The sequence below is a fragment of the Myotis brandtii genome, unplaced genomic scaffold (genome assembly GCF_000412655.1).
Source record: "Myotis brandtii unplaced genomic scaffold, ASM41265v1 scaffold112, whole genome shotgun sequence".
Classification (NCBI taxonomy): domain Eukaryota; kingdom Metazoa; phylum Chordata; class Mammalia; order Chiroptera; family Vespertilionidae; genus Myotis; species Myotis brandtii.
In genome coordinates, this window is record NW_005353838.1 from 15702061 (window position 1) to 15716756 (window position 14696).

At 56.5% G+C, this 14696-nt stretch overlaps 1 long non-coding RNA gene across 1 annotated transcript; it reads left to right on the plus strand.

The window, feature by feature from the left end:
* The first annotated feature begins 462 nt into the window (after positions 1-462).
* Positions 463-1397, plus strand: LOC106727649. Its single transcript, XR_001363884.1, has 2 exons — positions 463-743; positions 1140-1397. It is a non-coding gene; the product is annotated as an uncharacterized LOC106727649 (long non-coding RNA).
* Positions 1398-14696: the final 13299 nt, after the last annotated feature.

Sequence of the window (14696 nt, forward strand, 5' to 3'; positions counted from 1 at the left end):
GGAGGGCTGCTCTGAGGCCGGCACCGGTGTGTCCGGGGAACTGTGCCCGTGTGTGCCAGTGCTACCAAGCTCCTGAGCTCTCTGCACCCTCTGCTTCCACAACTGGCCCGTGCTTACCGACGCCACTGTGTGGGCCCTGCACGCGGGGCCTGGGTTGGCGGGCAGGGTGAGAGCAGGCGAGGACAGGCTGTCCCTGTCCCCTGGCCCCAGGACTCAGGCCGTGACCCCAGCTCCCGCCGTCCGTGCGTGCGTGAGAAAGAGGAGTCCTGTGTGCAATGGCCGTGTTTACGATGCCAAGGCGGCTCTTCTATGGCTCCCTGGTGGCTCGCAGCAGAATCTTGGCCTTGCCCTGCGGGGAGGGAGAGCTCCACGCCCACTTGGAAGCAGGGCTCTCTCTCTCTCTCTCTCTCTCTCTCTCTCTCTCTCCTTGGGCTGGGCTTCGGCTTCGGTGAGTCAGGCTGACTGTGCCTGGAACGGACTGTCTGCCAAGGAGGAGTCAGCCTGAGAACAGCTGGGAGAGGCAGCTTGCGGCTGGGGGACCAGCGGGTCTCCTCTCCTCGGTGCGCGCAGTGTCCCTGCCTCGGAGACCCGCCCTGCAGACCCCACCCGAGGCGTTCCGGGCGGGCGAGCTGCTGGATCCCGGGGGAGCTGGGCAGGAAGCCCTGCGTTCCCGCTGGCACTGGCGATCCTTGGTGCTGACCCGTCCCGCCTTCCTCCGAGCGAGGCCTTCCCATCTCTTCTCCGTGAGTCACAGACGCTGCAGATGGGTTTCGAGATAGTGAGGCTTGCAGTCCTGAGTAAGCAGATAGCAGGGGAGCTGCCGCTTCCTGGATGCGGCCTCCAAACCCGGACTCCTTCCACTGGCGAGCTCCTTCTCCAGGGGTCGCTAAATTCAGCTCCCACATACAAGGCACTGGCAGAGAGGGTGGGGTAAGCAGTCACCTTGCAGGGCTGACTTCAGTCGGTGGGGCAGGAAGTGCCTTTGAAGACCGCTCATCAGATGACGACCTTTCAGAGATGGGGTTGGTGGTGACTTATCCCCGGTCACCAAGTTGGGATGGAGTCACCCCAGAACGCAGGTCAGCTGGCCCTGGGGGGTGTGAATGCCTCCTCTCCAATGACTGCCTTCGCACCCACAGCACCTGCCACACAGCACCATGCCATGGGCCTGACCTCCCACAGCACCTGCCACACAGCACCACTCCACGGCCCTGACCTCCCACAGCAAACAAACGAGAAGACACCCTGCTCCCAGGGTTGGCTCAAGAGATCCAAGGTCAGCGAGTCAGGCGCTGTCCTCACCCCAGTCACAGTCACGTGGCGACAGACAACAAAGTGTCCGAACAAGGATGGGATGTGTTCTAATGATGCTGCAATAAATTTCACAATAGCTACAACTATTTCGCTATAAAATATGTACCATCAATCTGAGTGATTATGGCAAAGCGTTCCCACAGCACCTGCCACACAGCATCACACAAGGGGCCTGACCTCCCACAGCACCTGCCACACAGCACCACGCCACGGCCCTGTCCTCCCACAGCACCTGCCACACAGCACCACGCCACAGCCCTGACCTCCCACAGCAAACAAACGAGAAGACACCCTGCTCCCAGGGTTGGCTCAAGAGATCCAAGGTCAGCGAGTCAGGCGCTGTCCTCACCCCAGTCACAGTCACGTGGCGACAGACAACAAAGTGTCCGAACAAGGATGGGATGTGTTCTAATGATGCTGCAATAAATTTCACAATAGCTACAACTATTTCGCTATAAAATATGTACCATCAATCTGAGTGATTATGGCAAAGCGTAATGTTAGCATAAAGGTTTAACAAGGTGCATGATGCAAGCACAGAGGAGGCTCAGGGTGGGAGCTGGCTCTTCCAGGACGTCTGGCCCGGGGCTGTGGGGTGAAGGGCCTGTGGGCAGAGGTGAGGGCACAGGGCACACGTAAGGTGGGTTGGAGGAAGGTTAGGATTGGGGGGGCAATGGGGAGCAGTGTCTCCTGGGAGGGCCAGGAACTGGCAGGACCCCACAAGACATCCGAGGCCGTGAAAAGTGCGAGGGGCTCTGGCCGGCTCGGATCTGCTCTGCAGAGGTAGCTGTGGGTGCACCCAGGGCGGCCAGGAGGGCAAGGACCCGGTGGGCCGTGGGCAGGGCGGCCCCGGCTGTGGTCCAGGAGAAAGGGGCTGAGGAAGACAACAGCATGCTGGAGAACCAGCTTGGGTGGCCGAGGGGTCCGGCTGGGGCAACGAAGGGTCGTGACACCAGGAACAGAAGGGACAGGGAGAGGTGCTTTAGGGAGATAACAAGAGCCTTGCTTGTGGGGCGGCTTGTGGGTGTTTTCAGGATGCCCTGAGGTCAGGCTCCCGCAGCAGGATGCACAGCGCAGGCCCCAGAAGAGGGGTGGGGGCTTCAGAGGCAGCTTGTGAGGGAGACTGATGCACCCTCCCCCCCCCCCCCCCCCCACAGAACTGGGGGTAGAGACCTTCAGGGGCACCAGAGGGAGAGGATGCTGGGGAGGCTGCCCACAGTCTGTGAGGGGCACATGCGGCGCTGGCTGGCAGTGCCCCCTGCTGGAGGGAGGACCGCCCTCAGAGGAGACAGCAGGACCTGGACTTGGCAATGAGGAGTGGCCAGGCCACCTCAGGAAGGCCCGGGCCCCTGGGAACAGTCTTCCGCACGTGTAGAGAGGCAGCGAGGGTGCCGGGAACGGGGACTGATGGTGGCCCACACCTCCCACCCTGCGTGCCAGGCCCGTGCGCTTTATATGGAATTCACTGAAGGCTCTCAGAAACCTCCTGCAGGAGGCACCCTCACTCCCACGTGTTCAACAAGGACACCCCGAGCTCAGGGAGGGGCTTCTCGGTGACACAGCAGGGGGCAACGGGATGGGAATTAGCCCCAGGGCCCCGTCTGAAGCAGGCCACCCGTCTCTCCTGGGGGGCACAGAGTCTGCAATGTGTGGGAGGACATCTCTGAGACTATTTCCTATGAACGATGAAAAAGGGAGTAGGAAACTGTCCCCTGTAGTGCCCTGAGGACGCGCACCCCATCACTGCCTCCAGCTTTAGTTCCCAAAATTAGCCTCAGAAAGGTGAACACTTTGTAAAACTCAAAACGCTTTACAGAAACAATGACACCTAAACCTATCTTATCAGGCACTCTTTTTCTCGAATGACCCAGATAAAACATGCTACTTTTGAAATGTTTGCGTACGTATATCCATGCATGTTCAGAAGAATGCAAAAACCTGACTGAGCTTTGGAAAGAATCCTGCCCGATCCACTTCCCAGCCCCAGAGATCTCTGGGAATCCTGGTTGCAGCAGACGCTTGAGATGTGGTTGCTTTAGAATAGCCAGCAGCGCCATGGCCCTGGCGTAGAGGGTCTGCTTCTAGGCACTGCGATATCCCAACTCTTGGGTGGCTGGGGCCTTGGCCAGCCCATCCCTTTGGCAACGAGGACAAGGCCCCTTCCCAAGCTCTGGCTTGTTACTTTTAGCCCATTCATACTCTCAAACTTCAGCCCCATGTGACTAAGACTGACCTCCGCTGGGAAACATGTCATATGTTGCAACCAACTCTCACGCACTCAGGCTTTGCCCGGTTCAGGTAAAATGGCTCCAAGAAGCATGACAGGATGAAAGAACGACCCCAGCCGGACAGGCGGTGTGGCTGCGGGTAGTCAGTGTCCAGGCCAGGAGGGACCAGCTATCCTGGTGGTGACCCGGCAAGTGCTCATTTGGACCCAAGGCTCTGGGTCCCGAGGGCAGCGGTGCAAGTCTGCAGGATGGGCTCCAAGGGCGCCAGGCGACACCCTCCACCCGAGGACACAAGTCAGGACGCGCATGACAACACACAAGAGCTGAAGAAGAATGGAGAAATGATCAACTTGGCGGACCAACGGAAGAGGAATGGACCAATAGCCCAAGGACAAACCTTGCTGTTAAATTTCAGCGGCCCCACCTCCCACCCTCGCACTAAAGACACTTTTGTCTGATTCTCCTGCTGATTCAGACAGAAGGACACCATGGTGAGCTCCACAGAACAAGCACGCAGGGCTGTCTAGGGGCCAATGTGGAGAGCGAGAGGCAGCACAGGCTCGGAGGACAGTGAGGCTTACTGGTCGGGCCATTCCTCCTGGAAAGCGTGCAGCCACCTCTCCTCCAGGCCCCAGCACTCCCAGAGCGAGGAGCCATCAGCCAGCCAAGCCGAGCCCCAACCTTTGAACGTCCACCTTTTCTTGTCTCTGGGCCTCCTTCTTGCGGGTGGGGCCAGGTGGTCATAGATCAGTCAGGGGAAGGGTATCTGATAGACTGCTCCTCTCACCCTCCGACTCACCCCCCATCTGACCTCAAACACCTGGGAGCCCCCAGGGCTCAGGGGACAGCAGACACAGAAGTCAAGGCCAACCTCCGGACCTGCACGGTTACGCTCGTGAGACCCAAGTCGTTACTGAGAAGAATGCAGTAGAGGTGTTCCGCTGGTCACCAGGCAGGACCCTGTAGCAGGACGTCTCCCTGTGGTGTTAACAGGGAGACCCTGTCAGCCGTGGGGGCCTCCCAGGAGTCCCTACCCTCGGACGGTCGGGGTGAACCATGCTCACCCTAAAGCAGAGGGGGCTGGTGTTGCCTCTGGAAAATGGGTTAGATATTTTCTCCCCAAAGGAACGCCCATCAGACGCTTCCCAAAAGAAACCTGTGCCTCCCAGCATTTTGCTTTTGAGATCGGAGCTTCTAATTCCATGAGACACAAATGCAAGCAAACCGAGTGACATGCTTTGTCTGCACTGAATCCAGAGGGATCTGTGAGGGGGTGGGCTCGCAGCACCAGTGACCCGCAGCGTCGCCTCCCTCCCTCCGTGCTGCGTGTCACCTGCCTGGGCGAGCGTGCGCTGTGGCGTCTGAGGGGACTCCGCTGGCCTGGTGTCCTGACCGCTGGGCTGAGTGGCGTCACCTGGGGGAGGGCGGGTCCCCGGCTGCAGATGCTCCCTGGAGTCTCGCAGCTCTGACCCCCACTCGAGAACTTAGCGTGATGCCCTTGCCCCAGACGGCACTCTCAGCCCCAGGACCCAGTAAGGAGACACAGAATTGTGTCCATTTTTGCTCAATTTAAAAAGATTCAATATTCCTGGGTTAAAACCCCACATTTACAAATTACAGTTTATTTAAAAGAATCTTATGGAATTTACTTTGTTTTCAAAATTTTTTGAATAGTAAAAAAACAACAACACCTGAATCACTCAGTGTTTCCCTAAACAGAGAGTTCTTACAGAAAGTGGCCCGGTGAGGACTGATGCGCATGCTCCCCGTTCCACAGGAGCCCGAGGGGGACCGTCTCCCAGGCTGTGTGGCCTTGAGAGAGCGCACGTCCGTGCCACAGGCTGTGACTCACTGGCTCTTAGCTCCTCCCCGCTGAGGACTGTGGGAGCAAAGCCTCTGAAAACAAACAAACGTTCCCCAGTGTCAGGTGTCATGCCAGGAGGCGCTGACATGTGCCGGCTCTTGGCTCTGCTGCAGCGGGTGTGGCCCAGGCCTGATGCTGGGACATCCTGCAGACCTGTGGTCAGTGTCTGAGCCACAGCTGGTCCTGTCTCCCTGGGCTACACTTTCCCCATCTATGAGATGGGCTGGTCCTACCTGCCCGCAGGCGAGAGAAGACCTGCACAAGGTGGGTGCTCATTAGCATGAAGGAATCAGCAGTGAACACAGGGCCAGCAGTGTGGCCACCGGCGGGAGCAGGACCAGACCTGCTCTGTGCCACAGGGACTGACTTCACTGGGTTTGGGGTGACTTATACGCAGCAGTTTAAAGAACTCATGTAGCCCGATTTTATGGTATAAATACAAACAAAGTTTTCTTTGAAATGCAACTGCTCCACCACAAATGTCTGTCATTCCTGGGTGTGCATGGAGCCTGCTGTGGACTCAGGAAACACAGGGTGGGCACAGCAGGACAGGTGGGCAGTGGCCTCGGTGCCTTGGGTGTTTGTAGATGTTTGGTATTTATATTTTATATACATAGTGTACACATATGTGTGTGCATATATCAAACATCACATATTACACATATGAATATACATACACATATATCCCCCCCCACACACACACATTCTTGTCTAAAAAGGGTCACCTTTTGTCTGCTTCATTCTTCTTGCTCATTTCCGCTCCACACAGTCCCTCAGGACTCGGCCGTGGGAGGATCACCTGGGACCTCCCTCCCAAGGAATCTTCTCTTGCTGCTGGGAATGTGGGCCGAGAGCAGGCCTCTTGCTGACCATGCATGACCCTCCAATGCCACACCCCTCCCGCCTTCCCTCTCACCTCTGTCACCCAGTCACCTGTGGACTGAAGGTGTTTCACACCAAGAAGGCGGGCGGGAGCAACCCCACACCACATCCGGGCTCAGAGGGCAGTCCGCAGGCTCGCATTCCCAGTTAGAGCCAGGGAACCCAGGGTTGATGACGGATTACCACCTACCGGTACTTATCTTTAAAGCACCAGCCACCCTGTGGCATCTTCTGAGACGAACTTTGAATTCTCCCCTGGACCTTGTAGTAGGGACTGGAGAACCAGGAATGAAAATGCTGTAGTGAAACAATGGATGCAGAAAAAAACTACTTCCTCCCCATATAGTGTAGCTTGAGCTCCAGGCATTTTAGTTGTTGAGCTCAAGACATAATTAACACCAAGTAAAGCCTGTAACTATTCAAGGTTCAGGGGTGCAGGGGCTAAAGTCCCTTCACGAGCAGCAGGGGACCCCTAGGAGGTCCTGGCAGGCAGGAAATGGGGGAGCTGTCCTGCTGGTCTTTAGAATAAGGTCCCCTCACAAATGTGCCTTCCCCAGGGAGGGCCACTCCGGTTCATGCCTCCCTCCCTGCGATGAGCTGAAACCAGACATCGCTCTGCTCCTGGCCTCGCCGAGCGGCCCTATGGGCCATCGGTTCCTGAAGTCTTAAAAACCCAAAGCAGGGAAAGGCGCGGTCTGAGCTGGGAAACCAGCGCCCAGAACCGCGTAGCTTTTCATTCCTGAAAGCCGCCTCCCTTCCCAGGAGGCAGAGTCTCCACATCACCCTGGCCTCTCTGTCGCCTGGAGCTGGGACACAGCTCATCCCACCCTCTGTGCGCTCAGCTCCTCCCTGGCCAGGCTTCCAGAAAACTCTTCCGCTCAAATGCTGGAAGCTGTCCCTGCTCCGTCTTCAAAATCCCACTCCTCCTCCTCCTACCAGAAGTAGAGGCTGGTGAGGGGCAGAGGGTGGGCTGGCGCCTCTGCTCCCTCAGCTGCTGCGTCCTGTCCCTCTCCCCCGCTCTCTGTGTTTCTCTCCTTATTTTTCCTGTTTAATGTCATGAGCCAGCCCAGCTCCTCAGAGAGTAGCAGCTGCAGAAACGAGCTCGAGTGGATTTCAAATCAGCAAAGAATTTTAAAATGAGTAACGTGGCGAAGGCCCCGTCTCCCCGAGGCGGGGCTGTGCCGGCCCCACAGGGCTCCCCGTCTCGAGCTTCACAGGGGTGACTGTGGAGGAAACAGTCTCCAGACCTGTCCTCGCAACAGACCAGGACCCCCACAGCCGCTGTGCTCTCCTCCGAGGCCCCTCCGGACCACAGGAGGGCGGACAGAGCATGGGAGGCAGGTCCAGAGACGCACAAGCCTGGCTCTGATCTCCAGGAGAACCAGCAGGCGAACAGAGGCGGGGGAAATGGTCACGTCCCGGCAGAAGTCCTCCTGTCGGGTCCCTCTGGTGCCTGCTGACCAGGGTGGCCCAGCCTTGTCTGAACACCCTCGGGGCTCAAGGTCTCAGGATGGGACGACCGTGTGCACTCGGGACAGCTCTGAGAGGCATTCTGCTCACACGGTCTCGGGCTCTGCTCCTTGGGCTGCACTGGCCGAGCTGGTCCAACGTGAGGCAGAGATGTCAGGGGCTGCCCTCACACCCAGCAGGGCGCAGGCATTTGGCACCTGGGAGCCTGGCTCTCAGCAGAGCTCTGCCCATCTGGGCGCACACCTGGACTGAGTCTACCTGTCCCTGAGCTGCCGCCGCCACCGCCCTGGCTCTGAGCAGCCGGGATGCCACAGGTGTCTGAGGGGCTCCTCGGAAAGCATCCTCTGCTTTGCAGAATGAAGCTTCGGTCTCAGCGGAGCCCTGAAATTGAGTTATCCCGCACAGGGCTCGCACGCGCTCTCAGCCAGCTCCCTCACCCTGGGACAAGATGGATGTGTGAGTGACAAACTAATTTGCTCCTTTCAAGGAGTTTTCCTCATGAACTTAAGTGTTTTCACAGATCATTAACTCCGTGGCCAGAGGCCTGAGCAAGGAGGAAGCTGAGCTGAAGTGTCGGTGGCTTCCGTCTCGGAAGACCAATCGGAGGCTGGACCGAGCGGCTCTGAAATGGTAATAACATGAGTCAGCGTCAGCCCAAATGAAATTCACACATGTGAGGCGGGCACCCTGGCACGGGGAGGACACGGCGTCTGCGTTTCTGCTCAGGCACAGCACGGACGTGGAGAGCTGATGTGCAATCCAGCTGCCATCCTGGTTACCGCCCGGGGAGGAGGCCATGGAGGCGCAGGCCGGAGCAAGGCCCGGCTCCCAGTCTCGGGGGCACTGAGCTGCTGAGTTCGTCAAGACAGTGCCTGTGCCTTGGGGGACCTGGGCGGCTGCTGTAAGGGAAAGGGAAGCATTGAGGCTTGGTGTGTGAACCGAGACTCGGAGCTGGGGCCTGGGCTTACATCCCGACTTGCCCTGTGCCCCCTAAGCAAGACTGTGTGTGCGTGTTTATGTGGATGGTGGGTGGTTCCCCCTGCCCCTCCCTGTGTGCCCGGAGCGCCAACCTGTGAGCTGTGAGGCTCCCCAGCAAGCATTCCCTTACATACACCTCACAGACGCAGAACTCCACTGCCGCTTGCACAGGGCGCAGACAGGGGCAGTGCTCAGACAGAAGGGGCACTGTGAATAATGAGGCTCGGAGGACAGGAACAAACCTGGACAGTCCTGGGCATCTGCAGAGATGGTCACCTGGTCAACCGGCAACCCATTCTGATGCTCAGTGTCCCTCCATCCCCAGTCCCATAGAGCCCTGACTGCTGGTCTCAACCCGAGGACATGAACCGCACACTCTCCAAGGTGCTGGGGTGCCGGGAAGACAAGGGCAGGCCCAGCCCGATGGGAGCACACAGGCTCGGCAGGAGGGAGCTGGAAGGAATGTGCCCACACAGGACAGCGACCCTCCCGCCTCTGCCACTCGCTGTTACACGATGAGAATTCTGCTCTGATCACGGCCTCACTTCTCATTCCCTGGGTGTCTCAGCTCTTCTATAGGACGATGTGCCTTCACTTGGCGTGCGTAGTAGGCGGATTCTTACCGCAGCCTCCAACGTGAGCATTTAAATGAAACATCGAAAAGGAAAGTCGGCTCCTAATGGTGGTCGGTGCTATAAGGAGAGAGTAGCGGGGTTTCCAGCTGAGAGCACAGACCCACACAGGCGGCCCAGTGCCCTTTCTCGCCACTAAATCTGCCTCCACCTCAGGGGCCCCGGGCCGCGGGCACGTTAAACCTGTGCAGTCGCTATTGCCCCGGTGACACGGTTCGTCTGTGTTACCTCCTGAAGGAACAAACTCCACACCACCAGGGACTGAGACTTCACCTGGAAAACGGACCAAGCTGCCACCTGCACTGCCAGCATCCCAGACAGGGGGCGCCGTGTCCCTGCAGGCCAGGACCCCCAGAGGGCACCTGAGGGACAGCGGGGACCACGGGGTCCCCTGGCTGAGCCAGCTCCGAGGCCCCACTCCGTGTTCCCCATGACGCTCTACAATTAGTTTGTAGTCTGGTTGCCGTTTAAACCTTGATTAGAACATTGGGGGGAATTCAGTGTAAGTGATTCTGAAAGGCAAGTGGGGCTGCCCACAGGGGTTGCAGGTGGGCTCTGATGAAGGGACGTGGCCAGGTGTTTTCAGCATCTGCGGAGATGCTTATGTTTATTTTCTGTTTTGATGGGGGATGAACTAAATTGCACAATTCAGGAGAAGATTATGAATAATTTTAACGCTTTGGACACGTTGCCAGCGTGTGTCAAAACCCTGGCACAGGTACCTGGATGCTAAACTCCTCTGCCGTCCATAATCAAACCTCCTTGCACGTGCCCATGCTTCTGAGACGTTGCTGAATTTATTTATTCTTTTTGTACTTTACTTAGAATTTGATCTAAGTTCCTAGGAAATGGGTCTGTTTGTTGTTTTTTAACGTCAACGGGCTTTGGAATCATAACTATGACAAGTACTCTGAGAGGTTTTCTTTTCTCTGAACTGGTTTCATTGTGTTGGGGACTGTCCCCAAAGGGAAGGGGCTTTTCCTCAGTCCCCTGGTGGGGGGGGTGACACCCAGGGGGCCGAATTCCTTGCCCGGATGGCCCTCGAAAGAAGAGGGCATCACCAGACAGGACAGCCTTGGAGCCTCAGGTCGCTCGCTCCAGGAGGCAGTTCATGAAACACTGCAGTCATTTTTTCCTAGGCTTTGCTCTGCCCAGTTTCAAAACTCTTACATAAGGAAAGTTATGAGCCACCGGGAGCCCCCTGTCCCGACTTAATTTCCATACGGCGGGGGCTCAGCTGCTGCTGCACCTCCTGGGTGGCACTGGCGACCCTCCCGCACCCACCCTGTGCAGGGCAGAGGCAGGCTGCTGGCCCTGTGCCCATAGGCAGTAAGTGGGCGAGGAGCTGACCCTGGCCTGCCCGGGGGCCTCAGACTCCACCCCTGCACCCTGGTGCCCTCCTGCAGCCCTGCCAGGTGGGGAAGCCCCACCAGAAAGGGGTTCCCTGGTCTCATTTATTTTTCTCTTTTGCAGCAGAATCTCCTGAAGTAAACACTCGCTCAGGACAGAGCTGCATGATCCCTGGGGTCTCTGCCAAGGCTCTGGGGCTAACCTTTCCATCTATTTATTTATTTATTATGGTGCTTGGGGGCAGGGGAGAAATCTGTGACCCCCAGAGACTGGACCGAGTGACTAACACCAACACCGGGGGAATTTGTCTGACCTGACTGATGGCCTTCCAGTGACCCGGGTCAGGGGGCCGAAGTTCACGGCATTTCCCTGGCGCCCGTGTGTTTGTGAGCATCCAGCTCACTGCAAGCCCACCACCCCCTGCTTCCAGGTGCTGTGTGGTTCTGCGGTTTCCTGACATTCAAGCACCAACCATGCGGGAAAGACAGCAATGGGATGCACCTCTATTAGAATGCTTGGCCGTATCAGAGGCTTAATTTTCTCTTCTTTGCTCTTTGGGTAAATCAATGCTCCCCATGGAGGGGGCCCCTGGAGGCACAGAAAGGGGTCTATTACAGTGGGTGGCGCTGTCAGGGAGTCCTGGAAGTGGCCTTCCTATCTTTGCTAAGACCTGCAGCTGGTCCTTCCCTCTCATCCGTCCTCAGGGCTCTACCAGGGGCCAAGTGTCCACCATGTCCCACCCAGAGCAGAGACAGAGCTCGGTCCCCTGCAGCCTGAGACACGGACGGTCTCCAGATGTCCCATCCGGACCAGGGTTGGACCAAGGCCTGAACGCATTTACGAGGGGGGAAGCCACTGATGCGGTTCACATGTTCTGCATGGTTTCCTGAGTCTCCCGGTAGTTAGAGGCAACAAATCCATTCGAGGGGGTCCACTCTGCCATCCTTCCTTCACTTCAGTTCCTTCTCGTGTTCCAGACAGGTTTTCCACAGGCGAGGACAGGTGCTCCACAGAGAGGGGTCCAGTGTGTTGGGGAGAGAGACACAGACTCCCACTCCTGCAGGCTCACTTGAACCTGGTGCTATGGGGAGCCCAGGGCAGGCAACCCTCCCACCTGAGGGCATTTAAACGATGCTCAGGGGCATTTAAAGGATGCCCACCTCAGCCTCATCGGGAGAGGAGCCTCTGTAGGTTCTGCGGGAGAGGACCGAAGGGCCAAGGTTTGGTCCTTAGACAAAGGCCCTGGCTGTGGGAAACGGCCTGGGGTGGGGGTTGGTGGGAACTGGCACGGAGCAGGGAAGAAGCTCATGGCTACGGTCTAACCCAGCCGTGGGCAAACTACGGCCCGCGGGCCGGATCCCGCCTGTTTGAAATGAATAAAACTAAAAAAAAAAAAGACCGTACCCTTTTATGTGATGATGTTTACTTTGAATTTATATTAGTTCACACAAACACTCCATCCATGCTTTTGTTCCGGCCCTCCGGTCCAGTTTAAGAACCCATTGTGGCCCTCGAGTCAAAAAGTTTGCCCACCCCTGGAAACCACTCACACCATCGCGGAAGCTCAGCCTTCCCTGTGGAAGCCCCTGGGTCTGCCTCCTGACAACGCCCCCGTTCCTTTGCAGAAGAGGAATCTCGAATGACTACATTGGACCTTGAAGCCCCATAACATGAGACTGAAGAGGACTCCTACATGTGCAATTAAGGTAAACACCAGGAGAGTCCAGACTTTCAATCAAATCAGGTTTCCATTTTCTGGACCTAGTAACACACAGATTTTAATGAAAGAGTCTGGGCAGTTGTGTTCCCCAAGGTGCTGCATTTTCCTGGAAAAATGGTAGCTGCTAACTCCCTGGGTTACCGGCCTCGGGGCCTCCTAATTTGGGAAGATGACCCACCCATGCCATCCTGCCTCGGCCCGGAGCCTCCTGGACCAGTCCCTAACGTCTCCAAGACATGGACCTCATCTCAACTCGATGTAGAACATGAGTGAATCGTGACTTTCCCATGAAGAAATGTGGATCAGCAAGTTTGGGTTTCCAGCAATTTTGAGCCCATGCACACGGCATCCTCATTCCCAGCAAGGGTTTGGGGACAGGGCAGCCGACTAGGAGGACAAGCCAGGCTTCCAGTGCATGCACAACACCAGCTACTCTAACCCCCAAAGTGTGGGCTTCGGGACGTACGTCTAAGACCTCCGCAATGTCCGTCTGCAGCATGGGATCTGTCCAGCAAGCTGCCTGCGTGCCAAAAGGGCATGGGTCTCTACTGTGTGCCTGCCTCCCTGCGAGAACACCCTCCCCCAGGCAAGTGCTGCTTCGTAACTCAGCTCCTAAAACAAAATTCACAGCCCTGAAGCCTTCTGTCTGAATGACCTTGAAGACACCTATCTGTATCAGATTAATAGGCATTTAACCCAATTCTTAGAAAAGAAAGAGCATCCTCCTTCCCTGCATAGGACTGGCCAAAAAGTTATGAAATCTACATACAGACAAACACAAAGGACTCCAGGGCTCAGCCTCAGCCTTCTCTTTGAAATGTGTGAGCATCACATCCAATCAGCAGGTGCTGGGACCCGACACACTCGGGGCTGCGTACAAATCCCATCACGGCAGAGAGGACTCCCACCCCCTTGGGGTCAGGGTCAAATGAGCACCAGAATGGCCCATGCCTGGGCCAGCCTCCAAGTTTGAGGGCCCAAAAGTTCGCCCTGAACTGTCAGAACTGACCCAGGACCCCAGGGAGGGACCTTCCGGAGGATGCAATACCACTAGCTTGGGGCAGGCAGGACCCGTGGTGGGGACCCGCTGCCCAAGTGGTTCCTCTTTCAGTTAATACAGACCTCTGGTTCAGGAGGTGTCAGAACACCCCTAACATTTTTTAAATGGTAAGAAACACACAGCACAAAATTTACCATCCTCGCCATTGCTAAGGCTGCAGTTCTACAGTGTTAATAATCACCTTGTTGGGCATCAATCTCCAGAACGCTTTTCAATTTGCAAACAAAACATCTGTTTACAACTCCCCATTCTCCCTGACCCAGCCTCTGCCTCTATGAATCTGACTTCTCTAGGGACCGCCTGTAAGTGATTCATCCGGTGTGAATGAATCATATAGTATTTGTCCTTTGGTGCCTGGCTTGTTTCACTCAGCGTGATGTCCTCGGGGGCATCCATACTGTAGTCTGTGTCAGAATTTCCTCCCTTTTCAAGGCTGGGTACTATTCCATTGTGTGAATGGACCACCATGTATCCATCCGACCCTCAATGGCCAGTGAGGTTGCTTCCCCCTCTGGGCTGATGTCAATGAGGCCGCTATGAACATGGTGCACAAATATCTCTCCAAAGACTCTGGGTTCGGTTCTTTTTGGTTTATACCCCGAAGTGGGATTGCTAGATCACATGGTAATTCCACTGTTAAGTTTTAGAGGAATCGCCATACTGTTCCCCACACACACACACCACACCCCCCACCACACCCCCCGCGGCTGCACCACGTACATTCCCGCCTGCAGCGCACAGGGCTCGTTTCTCTGCACCCTCCTCACACCTGTGTTCTGTCTTGTGGCAGCAGTCATCCTACCAGGTGTGCGGTGCCCTCTCACTGCCATTCTGATCTGCATTTCTCCGATGATCAGTGATGCTGAGCACCTCTTCACGCACGTGTTGGCCATGTGTAGATCATCTTTGGAGAAATGTCTATTCATGTCCTTTGCCTATTTGTGAATCGATTATTTGGGTTTTTGTTCAGTGCAGACGTTCTTTCTATTTCCTGGGTATGAACCCCACCTCAGCCACATGATTTTCAAATATTTCCTCCCCGTCAGTAGGTTGCCTTTCCGCTCTGTGCACCGTGTTCTTTGATGCACAGGTGCCCTAAGGCTGCTGCAGCCCCATTTGTGTGTATTTGCCGTTGGTGCCTGTGCAAGAGCCCAGACAGACCGGTCTCTCCGAGCAGGAGGCCATCTCCACAGTGAGC